This window comes from Spea bombifrons, chromosome 3 (genome assembly GCF_027358695.1).
Source record: "Spea bombifrons isolate aSpeBom1 chromosome 3, aSpeBom1.2.pri, whole genome shotgun sequence".
In the NCBI taxonomy this organism is placed as follows: Eukaryota; Metazoa; Chordata; class Amphibia; order Anura; family Pelobatidae; genus Spea; species Spea bombifrons.
In genome coordinates, this window is record NC_071089.1 from 26638298 (window position 1) to 26650437 (window position 12140).

Genomic DNA, 12140 nt, shown 5'->3' on the forward strand with positions numbered 1-12140 from the left:
TTGCCGCGCATGTTTGGTGGTATCTGAATAGAGCCCTGCCTGCAGCGTTTGCCAAGCCCGCTCTGGACCTATTGGTAAGTACGTCACGTGCATAGAAAATAGCTGGGGGGTGAGGGAGCGGCAAGTGCATACGGGAGTATTCAGAATAATCCCCATCATGTTGAGCAACACCATGAGAATTTAAAGGGACCATGCAGCTTTCAGCAGTGTGTGGGATATAAGTGCATAATATGTATAAATTGTATAGGAGGATCTTCCAACTACAGCTGCAGTATTCTTATACTGATAAGTGTCTTATATTTTTAGGTTAATACATTTAAGGTTAATTGTTAGGTTAATATATTTACATAAATACATTTTAAAGAAAGTTAAGCATTAAGAAGTCCTCAATTTTGTTTAACCACTAAAATATTTATTATTTACAATGCATCATGGGGACCCCATTCATAGACAATTTGATTCCAAACGCAAAATTAAGACCCTTTGGTTAAAACACAAACCCAAACAGCAACTGCAAGCCTGCGAGTGGAAGTTGCAGTAATTGATGACTGTGATGGGAGTGTCTGAGTGATGATAAGGAGGGTTGGCACTCAGCCATGATGCATTGCAAGTCATGAGCTCTCCCTCACTCACAAACCAGAGGAAATCGGAAAATTTTCTAAACCAGCCCCAGACAGCTGGGAAAGGCAGAGAGAGAAGGGGGGAGAGAGAAGGACACATCTTACAAGGGAGAAAAAGAAAGAACAAACTCTTTCCAATTCAGAAAGGAGATCGCCCCCTGTGCTGCTTCTTTAAAAGACTGAGGAAGGGATCTTGAAGGACATTGAATGTGATGAACCTGATCGGAGGATCAGCACTTTATTCCCGATAGCATCAGTGTGTGTGTGTGTGTGTGTGTGTGTTAGTGTGTGTTAGTGAGTGTGTGAGTGTGTGAGTGTGCTTCCTCTGTCTGCTGGTAGGGGCGAGCTGTGCATGGCACACTGTGCAAGGATTCGCTGTCTTTCCGTTATGGTCAAGGCGTCTTCTTCCTGATCTGGACCTATTTAAAGGTGGGTGTGAAAGGACTTTTCCCCATCACAACTCTGCCACTCACTCTGGAGAACACAAGGTATGGCATTGGGGATCTGGACGATCTGGATCTGGGTGAAGTCTAGAAGCACGCAGCCTAGCTATCTGCTCTACCCCTTACATGCTTTGTCTGTGATCCCATACATTAGATGCCCTGGTGGTGCAGATACCCCATCTAACCCAAACCCCCATTCATACCCCCTCCCCATAGCCTTTATTGCAGGGCGATTATGAAGAGCGTCCTCATTAAGTCGCTAATACGATTAGTGCATTAATAAAGGGAAATGGTCTCATCGGTTTGCCCAAGCTGTCCGTTTACATGAATGATCTCCATCACCCGGGGTCCACACAGAGGAAGCCTCATTCTCCTTAGAAACGTCGGCTGCTCTCTCACACATTAGATGTGCTTCAAAACCTGTTCATTGAGACATTTCTTTCCCAAGGATTCCCAGTTAGTACCAGATCACTCAGCCTTTATCCCAGTTTATACAGCCAGAACTTTCAATGGTGCTGGATTTGACACTTGTTAATATAGAAAATAAGAAATTATATATATATATATATATATATATATATACATACATACAATGTGTGTGTGTGTATATATATATATATATATATATATATATATATATAAATATATACATACTTGTTTTTTGTGTTTTTTTTCCACATTTCATTCTTGCATTTTGTGATGTTTCATTTTTTTTAGAATTATAGTTGTTACTCGCATGAGGTTTCATTTATAAGAAGAGATTTGTAATTGTTTGAAGTGTGGGGGGGGCTGCTAATGCATCAGATCTGGTTAACCCGTTCGCTGCCGGTTTTGCCTGTAGTGGGCTGTCAGCTCGCCGTGGCAGTGGAAGGGTTAGCCCCCTCCGCTGGTGTGACCGTGGGATAGACGTGGAGTAGTACTATGCTATTATTCCTGCGGTGGGAGGAGGTGAGAAGTGCGGTCCCTGGAGGTAGCAATGTGTCTCGGCTGATAGTCTGTCCGTGGATAGTGTGGAGAGAGAAGGACGTGTCCCTGATTCTTCTTGCGTGGATGACTTAGTAAATCGCGTGCGTTCTGCCTGCCGGGTACTTGTATGCTCCAGTGGGTAAGCCATCTCTTGCATCCTTTAGGCTTCATGTGGATGGAGTCTTGTACCAAGCGTGATAGCGCGGCGTGTGCACGATCGTCTTGCATTAAGGACACGGCAGCCTGAGGTCGGGCACTCGGAGGCTTAGATGGGTCTTGCGGATGGGTCTTGCCATTTAAACCTTCCTCGGGCTTTGACGGCAGCCTCTGCAGCTCCGCTGATGAATCGCCCAGAATACGAGTTTGTATCTCTCCATCTTTAAGAGAAAGATCAGCCTCTCATTGCAGATCGCTGGAGACTGAAGGTCTTGTGCCATGTTTAACCTCTTTGTTGCCGGATAGCATTCTTTTGGTGGATAGCCATGATCTGGCGTTGCAGCTGCTGTGTGCTCCAACCCCTATCATGCTCAGGCAGGCTGCTTATCAGACCAGACAGGGAGGCTAAGGGTTCATTCCAGGGTGCTCCCTTTTCATGTAACAGGCTTTCCTTGCTCTCCTGTACTCCATGCTGTGGGTACAGCTGTGCAGATCACTGGCCCCTGGGCTCTCTCCCAGACACTCAGGCTTTTTATACAGTAGCTTGAGTGGAATTCATTCATTTTCTGCCTGTGTCAAACAACAGGTTTTACTATATCCCATCACAGCTGTTACTGGCCACCCCATTCCCCATCACCTTCCAAGTAGCCACTGTTACCTGCTTGGATTCTTGTATATTATCTGTGCAGTTACTATGTATATCATTTACCTCCTCTCCATTAATTGTCTTTGATCATACAGAGGTTTAGAATATAAAGCTGATACATTGTTAAAAGAAAATTGCTGTTGATGTAGTTCTGCACCATCTCTGTCATATTGAGAAAGCATGGAGTGGAGGAACCTCTTCAAATGGGTGAGGTTTTTGATAAAAAGGAATAATCTGATTGCTAGTAATTCAGCACTTGAAATAGTTAAATCCGTCAATGCAGATAACTGTCTTTTTTCGAGTGCTAGCACACGTGGGGAGCACGCAATAAGGTATGTTACCCTGCAGCCTTCCATCATAAAAAATCACCAGGGATGAATAGGCTGGAAAATGCAGACAGGGCAATATTTCCAGATTTGCCGTTTTATTTATTGGATCATCTCGCCTTTATTGGATTTTATTACCTAAAAATGAGATTTCAAGAAGGTAGCTCAATATAGCTTAGAACAGGACAAGAACAGGCTGCAGCAAAGGTATTCCCCATTGCAGAGACATGAGTTACAATTCATGGCTCAAGGGTTTTTTTCCCCTTGCATTGTACCTTAAGATGTCAAAAGAAAACAATACATGAAACCTAATCAACTATGCAGGCACGGCAAGTCAAGTGACTTCATATTGTAGCAGGGTGTCTTTCCAATTAGTCGAACTTGACCCCTTATTTGCCACGGGGCTAGATACATGTTGCTCTTTTAAAAGCTCTGTGTAACTAGACACGTAGGATCAAAAGTGTATTCTATACAAAAGTGACTCCGCTATGTAACTCTCTTTTTCTTTTTTTTTGTAAAATTAACAATTTATACAGATGACATATACAAGACGGAAAAAAACTAATATTATTATTATAATTAGCTTTTATTTACACTGCGCTTCTTACAATATATACATTCAAAGGGTATGACAAAACTAGAATTGACAGACTAAGACAAACCGATACATTAGGTAAAGAGAGCCTTCCTTATAAGCTTACTATCTAGGGATAAAAGAAAGATAAATATACTGTCATCACACATGGTTGAATTTTTTTTTTTAATCCTGCAGTCATTTTTAAAATCGTATTAGATGTGCATTTGTTAGAATGTATGGATCGAGAGCCCTCTTTGCCAGATAGGAAGTGACCTTGTCTCCTTGGAGCTTAAGAACAAACTGATGGCTGGCAGGGTTTCGGTTGAAATAGGAGGTCGGACCTGGTGCTGGAGCTGCTTGAAAAATAAGGAAATTAAGTCCATGATTAATGCTGCAAATTTTAAGTAATTAGTGATGACAGTTGTTTTAACTAGTAGTACAACAGTTCTCGCAAGAATATGCTCGTTTGACTTTGTATATAAACACCTTTTGCATTGAAAAACTGATTAAATAATAAGTAGTGTAAATTAACTTGTGTGTTACAGTTAAAGCTTGTGATAGCCTGAAATAATTATATTTTTATTGGACCAATTTTAATAAATGGTGAAAATGGCCAGTTGTTTCCATGCTATTGATTTTATGATCAACAATAGTATGGCAACCATTGGTATATTTCGGTTGGGTGCTGCCTTAAGACTGACCAAGGGCTTCAACCCCTAAGGACGGACCAGACACTATCTACTCTTTTTCAAGCGTAGACATAGTGCTCATCCTTGGAAAGCCCCTGGCAATGCAGCAGAGGGCTTTCTGTACCCTAGACCTGCAGCCCTAGGCATATTGTGGGGGGGGGGGGGTACCACTTGGCTAAAAGGCACTAGTCCTCCCCTGTCTCTTGTTGAGCAAGAGTTGCATTGCAGCCAGGAAGCTACAATTCAAATTCCAGTACAATAAAATGTTGCATTCCCTTGCCCAAAAAATTAGATGGAGGCCAAGGTGTTTATTAAACAGCCGTAAACATAATTAATGAAATCAATAAAACGTGATAATATTTTAAAAACACATAATCAACCAAGTCCGATGGAAACTGCCCTACACGTACTTGAGATCTTGCCCATTTACTTTACATGCTGTAGTACACGGGCTCCCCAGCGGCACTACCCATGGGGTAAGCCCACACAGATCCCTCCAGGCTGGTGACCCGAGCTGGTTGCCTTAAGGCAATCAGCCCCTGCACCTGCCTCTGGAAATAAGAGGCAGGTGGGAGCTGGAAAGTAATCTTACTTGTTTTGCACAAAATGTAGGGACATCAGTAGATGGTCCTAATAAAGCATCCTAACTTCACCCAAAGTCTATCCACCTCCTAAGATCCCCACATTACCCCAACTCCAAACAGCTAACTACTAACAAACATACATGCAGGCCTGTACCCATTATGTGCCGGCTGCCAGATCATGTTTTGTCCAGGGGAATTGAGGGGCAGTCAGTCATTGTCGTGTAGAGAGGAGAAATGGGCATGTCTGATCATGTTGTGCGCTGGGGAGGGGTTGGCAGATAACGTGTACAGAGAGGGGAGGGGCTGCTGGATGATGTTTTGTGCAGGCGGGTCCCTTGCATAATGTTGTGTTAAGAGATCTGAAGGACTGTCAAATGTTGTGAGGGAATAGGCTGCCGCATAGTGTTGTGTGTGGGGAAGAGAAGGCTGTCTGAGATGAAAGAGAGAGAGAAGAAAGGCAGTGAGAAGAAAGAAAGAGTGAAGAAAGTAAGGGAATACTAGAAAGAGACTAAAGAAAGACGGGAGAGAGGAAAGATAGAGAAAGAAAGGGAGAGAAAAGACCAAGAGAGAGAAAGTGTTAGAAAGATAATGTAGAAAAAAAGAGAGAAGAGAGAAAAAAGCTCATATTTTTAATGATGGCACATGCACCAGTGATCTTTTTTTTACTTAATTTTTCTTTTAGTCTGTTCAGAGTGATAGTTAAGTTTAACTTTAAAGATAAATATAATAATGCCAATATGCTATACAAATTTTGGGTGCCTTGAAATACTTGTTTATTTCCCAAACTCTATAATCACGGACTCTACCTGACCTGAAATACTATTATTTGGTGGAGTCTTTTTGTGTAGAACAAGTCAGGTGCGCCCTTGGTCTTCCCAGCCAACATCATAATTACAATACTCGTCACAAAAACAAGAAAATCCAGAATTTTTTACTCAGCTGTAATATTCCATTTCCTTTATCGGTTCCAGTGGCTGACCAGTAAAGAACATCCGTAGACTTTGTGATCAGGACTCATTCATAATGTTAAAAATGGTGTTGATTAAATGATGATAGGCCATTTTACTGCATTCATACAACCGAGTACACCTGTTTTATACTTGTGGTATTAAAACGAGTAACTGTTTAACCCTTTGAGTGTTAGAGGTGTGTTTAAAACATTACTTCCTACTAACATCCATGGGCATGTTAAAGTTACGGTTAAAGGGATTCCTTCCAGGGGCTTTTTTTTTTCTTTTTCCGAGAAAAATCAAATAATTTGTTTATTTAAAACATTCCCATACGACTTAAATCCAGGCTGTTGCCTGAACTGAGTATGTACATAAGCATCAAATTATTTTCCCAAATGTTCCTCTCCAAAATAAAACAGAAAAAAAAAAATCCATGGCATCATAATTTCCAGAAACGTTACATCTCTAATGCCAAGCAAGGTCAGCGTACAGCATTTAAATGACTATGTGTGTGTACATGGACTCGGCCATACATATGCATATATTCAAGTAGAAATGCATACTGATTTCATCCTTTGCAGTCAGGCTAGCAGCACTTGGGGAGGCTGCCAAGAACAGGGCATGCGGCAGATGGGGAGGGTGAGCTAGTTTGCGATAAATTTTAGTCTGGCGTGGTGTGTAAAGGGAAGCGAAACAATAGCAGGATCCCTACTACTTTTTCACACCACACCCGCTCACTTTAGATTATTTGAATTGCAACTCTCACTACCCCTGGCCCAGGAATGCCTGAGGGTGATTGGCGTTTTTTGAAACGCAGCAAGAGCTGGAAGACTGCAGCTTGCACATACATGCTCGTCTCTCATATGAGATTGTCGCGGAGTATGTGTTTAACGGCTTGTATAAGAAAGCCAGACACTCCTATAAATCACAGCCGAGAGACCCAACTCAGAGCCAACATCTCAAACATATACAGCCCAAGAAATATGGATTTTAAGCAAAAAAAAAAAAAGTCAGCATTTTTTTTTTTCTTCTACCGTTTGGACGTTCTGATTTTTATGGTGAAAGAACACAATTTTGGATTAGTAACAATAATGTTTAGATTTTGTCATTTTGGACACAAGAGGATTCAACTTAATAAAGTAATACGTTTGAATTAACTCTTTTGCCTGCCAGACGAGTTTCATTACCATTGGCATAGCATTGTTCAGTTCCCTGCCACAGAAAGAGTTAACCAGAGAATTAGTATTTTTACTAACTGAAAGCAGATGTGTCAGATTTTTGTATTAGTTCGCAACGTTGGAAAAAAAATGATTTCATTTATAGTCTTTTTTCTTTTTCTTTAATGCACCTCTTTTATTACAATGAGGAAATGGCTATTTGGATTTTTTTGAAGCTGAATAGTTGTTTCAAAAATTAAGGAGAAAACGATATTCAGGTAAGGGTGGAAAAAAGAAACTTCTAGTCCTAGGCATATGTAGGTCTGAGAAGAAGACCATTTAAAACCGGACACCTGTGAGTTCTACAAACTGTTGGTGATCTTTTACAGGTAAACTTACAGACTGTAGCATAGCTCGGCAGGTGGGCTTCAGCAAGGTTTCGGCCTTCATGTGTGAAACATATACAACATCCAAGTCTACGTGGCTGACCCAGAATCCATACATGGCAATATGAAACACTAACAGCAGATAAGAAACATCTTGCCCATCTAGTTGGCCCATTTTCCCTAATGTAAAGACTCCATCCCTGGTCTTGTCTTAGATTTCGGATACCTTTATGCCAACCCATGCATGTTTACATTCCCACATGGTATCAGCCGCTACCACCTCTACGTTTATCTACCTCTCTGCCTCTGACCCTATAGGTTCCCTATTGCGTTAGACTGTATGGTAAGATGCAGGTATCAAGCAGAAAAGTTAAATGGGTTAAAAAGTTATTTAGCCACAATGGGGTTTTTTTTATTCTCCCAATGAAAATATGGTAGTTACTGTTTAATATAAACATTTGGGGGTTAAAAAAGAAAAAGGATTGAACATTGGTTTTACACTATAGCATGTAACACGTACCATTGCTTGTAAAAAAATATTCTACAATATTCGATACGCTATGACGCTGACAAATTGTTTTATGTAATTCCATAGCTTTCTCTGTATTGTATATTTTTTCGGCCTCTCTTTTGAAATTTAACAGATAGTTCTGAGCATCTGTTGATGCTTCTTCTATACAAGGATAACGAAGTCCGCAGGGTAACGTAAGGTCCCACGCTGTGTGAAACCTGCGTGCGTCCCCACAGATTGCATAGACGCATTGTGTAGCCTTCCACATCTTCTCTAAACATTGTTGTATGTTATTTAGCTCAAAAAAAGGAAATGATGTCCTTTGGAAGCATGGACAATTGCACAAATCAGAAGAGAGAACTGTGGGTCATGGAGTTGTGAAATCAATTCGCTTTGTTTCAGTTCCTGCTTAGTAATATCCATGTTTAACGTATATTGTAGTTCTATATAAGAAACCTATAGTGAGAAAGTTGCAATTTAGAAGAAAAAAACATCTGCATCCATTAAATATGAATCAATTAAAGGGACACTCTAGCCATAATTTGCACTTTAATGCACGTGATAGTTGTGTAATTCCTTTAATGTTTTGAGGTGTCCCCCCTTCAGCAGAATCCTTAAGGTGCATTTGCTCCATTGCCCACCCCCCAGCTATTTTCTGTGCAGATGGTATGTTAAGCTGGTGAGGTATTGAGCTGTTCCTACTTACCTCCAGTACGCTCCAGGGCTGGATTGGCGAACACTGCGGGTGATGTATTTCAAACCCAATGCGCATGCAGAGAAAACACTCTTATTGATTTGTATGGGAACACTTTCCTGCCACTGATTGGATGCTTTATGTAGCCAATCAGCGGCAAGGATCTTCGACCACGAAGGAGAAAGGCGGCTGCAGAGCTTCCGCTTCTGCTCTGAAAAATATCCCTCGTCTTATAATCAAGGTTATCTTATAATCAGACCTAAAATAGAGGTCTGACTATGAGACTAAGATCCAGATCCCCCCCGGGCGCTGCAGGGGACCTGAATCCTCCTGTCTGGTAACCTCAGCTGCTGCCGGCACTTTCACTGGGGCTTCTGTCACCGAACGGCGGTGAAAGTGCAGGCAGAAGCGGATGTTGTCTATGTGCATCGTGCATACCTTCCCCGGCTGCCAGAGAGGAGAATTCCCTGCAGCACTGCATTGAATTCTCTTCTCTGGCAGCCAGCAAATGTCCGCTTGATGGACACAGAGAACCCCCGCTACTGCTTGCACTTCCACCGGGGCTTCTATGACGGAGCACCAGCGTGACATGACCTTCCAGTGCTCAGTCATAGATGCGCCAGCCTCCACCCGCTGCCCCCACCAGACACCAAGGAGTCAGAGCACTGGTAAGTCGGGGGGGTTATATGGGGGGGCATGAGGCTTTTCTGGAGGAAAAGTGCCCCATGATATGCCTTTTAAGCCACTCTGCCTCCAGAAATGCCTTTTATGCTCTGATGTAAAGTGTTTCAATGTATATTTTCAGGTGGTTAAAGAGGGTGATTAACAGTATATTTCAGAAGTGCAGGTGAACACATTTATGTACAATACACAAGAAAAAAGGCACACGTGGCTAATTTGCATAAGTAATCTTCTTTAACTCTCGTAGATAAGGATTTATCGTCTGCCAGCCTTTATGTTTTTGTACATAAATAAGTTGTATGTATATATATATATATATATATATATATATATATATATATACACACATCTATACAGTATTCATATTTTATAAAAAGTTATTATTTTTAGTATGTATGTGTTGTACGATAGGGTAAAATGTGCTTCAGTAGTTCAGACCACTTGATGTGCACGTGAGCACTAAGCCAGGGTTGAGCAGGTTGCAGCTCTGTATCTGCTTTTAGCCCGTTATTTCTGGTATCTTCATGGGATCTGGCGAGTGGCATCTTCATGGACTACCACAGCATGTACATTATCTCCTTATAAGATGTACATTATCTCCTTATATCTCCCTAAGATGCACGTTATCTCCTTGTAGGGCCTTCAAAACACCTCACTTTGCTTTGGGTACCTCTGCACCAACGTTAGCAGAGAAGAGTCATGTTAATAATGAAACATTTCATAACAGATCATAGATATTTAACCATTTAATGACATTAAGTATGGTTTACAATCCATGAATGTTGTCAAAGAGAAGATCTACTGTTCTTAGATCCAAGTTTTTAAAATCCAGGGGAAGTGTCAGGAGATCACGACACCGGGATGCGAGCCAAACTGAGGACTCTTGAAACCCGTGACAGCACACAGGCATCGTAGATCCATTCATATAGTAATTAGTATCAGGAGGTACAACGTTAATATTTATCATGCATGCTGTTTTCTTGGTAAAGCTATGAGTGAGACACGGACTAAAAATAACTTAGAACGTTGCTGTTTCCCAGACTGAGACATTTTTGGGTCATGTTGCATCCATACTGTATTCTTGCCATCTAATACACCTGTATTAAAGCCTTTTCTGTCTCCCTTTTTGTCTGGGATGATAGTATTTGTGGAACTTGGCTTGAGAGGAAGGATTCATTCGGTTTTGGCTGTTCTGTGTAGTGTTCATCACAGTTTTGCGGTTTACTAATTCCTCCTAGCCCTAGGCATAGGCATATCATTTGAATTCACTGTTAAGACTGTGTAAACATAACAGCACTAACACAGATGCCTTAAATTAGATCAGAGAAATGAATGGTTTCTGAAAATTATGAATTTAATTCAGATGAACAACATAAACACTATTGCATTCGTAGATTCTTATAGGAAGAATGTAGACCCAGAACTAATATATACTTTTAAGTTTACATATTTAGATAAAATAACCCTGTTATAGAACTGATTTTTTTTGTGAATGCTTCTTCCATTAATGTATTAATTATAACATTTTAAAGAAAGGATTGTTGTAAATTGACCTGTTTCCCAAATGCTACATTTTATTCTGTACGCTAAATAACCCATATTATATTTAAACTATGGGATCATTCTCTTTCATGTTCTCAGGATCTGTATTATTATTTTTCCCACCCGCCATTATCTTATCTCGACCTATTGTTAAGTCGCTGGTTATTGTTGATTGGCTTAGGCAGCCTTTGTAAGGTTGGGTTGGAAGAAGGGACAGAAGTTCGTTACAGAAAATTGATCAGGTAGTGCTGGCTCTGCAACAACTTGATCCAGATCTTAGTTTCCACGATTGCGAACTTTTAAATTAAATATCTCAAAAACATTGACGCTGATTGAAAAACAAAAGGTACAAAATATAGCTAGCTGTGATAAATTAACGCTGCCGGAATCTTTAAAGGTAAAGGTTCCCCTTTTAAAGGACATTGACATCTTATTGACCAAAAACTAGTAGGAGACAATGGGAGTTGACTTTAACTCAAACTGGTCTATGCTCACCAAACAGGGTAATTCTGTAGATTAACCCTGGTACTAAACTCACTGCTGCCCCTTAGCACCCATCTTCTGATGTCTATGAATATTTACTATTATAGTTGGCAGGTAAATCAGGCCAAATTTTACATTAGTTCAGCCAACGCAACAAGAGTGCATCCTATATAGGGGGGTACAGCATAGTATCAACATAATTTACGGTATATAAAAAATATTTCCACACAGTAATTACATCATTGCTGAACTGAACTAAGAGATTTTTATTTTTTACCAGTTTTCAGGTGCCAGAAAGCATTAAACTGTCCATGGACTTCAAATCTTTATTTAGGAAGCATGCCCCTACAACATTCTAATACTTTTTGACATTTAATTTCAAACATTTCTTTACCATTGCATTTTCCTTGGCTTTTCTCTTTCCCCCGATTCAACCATGAGTTACTTCTGCTATTGCAGGAGTCGGTCGTAGTGGAAACATGGAATGTGAAGGTCACTGGTGTTTTATTTTAGATAACATCTCTTTCCTGCTGAAAAACGATCTATAATGGTTTATGGATAGGATTTAGTGGTCTGAAATAGTTTTAAATAGGCATAAGTTACTTTTCCCAACCACATATAAATAATATTGAACTGCAGGTAAACGGGAACAGTCATAGCTAATTTTCCATCAATCTGCGTCCATTTCAAAGAATATTATTTGGAAAAAAAAAAAAAGCCTTGGAAAGT

General features: G+C 40.5%; 1 protein-coding gene across 5 annotated transcripts in view; it reads left to right on the forward strand.

Annotated features, from left to right (window-relative positions):
- SLC8A1 (solute carrier family 8 member A1) overlaps positions 1-12140 on the forward strand; it is a 199281-nt gene that overhangs the window by 44824 nt on the left and 142317 nt on the right. For 3 of the 5 annotated variants that reach the window (XM_053460154.1, XM_053460155.1, XM_053460156.1), the window contains exon 1: positions 915-1049. The exons of 1 other annotated variant lie outside the window; for it this stretch is intronic. The gene's annotated coding sequence lies outside the window, so the exon portion shown is untranslated. Of the gene's footprint in view, positions 1-914; positions 1109-12140 lie in introns of those variants that run through there. One more of the 5 variants, XM_053460153.1, reaches the window with a different exon arrangement.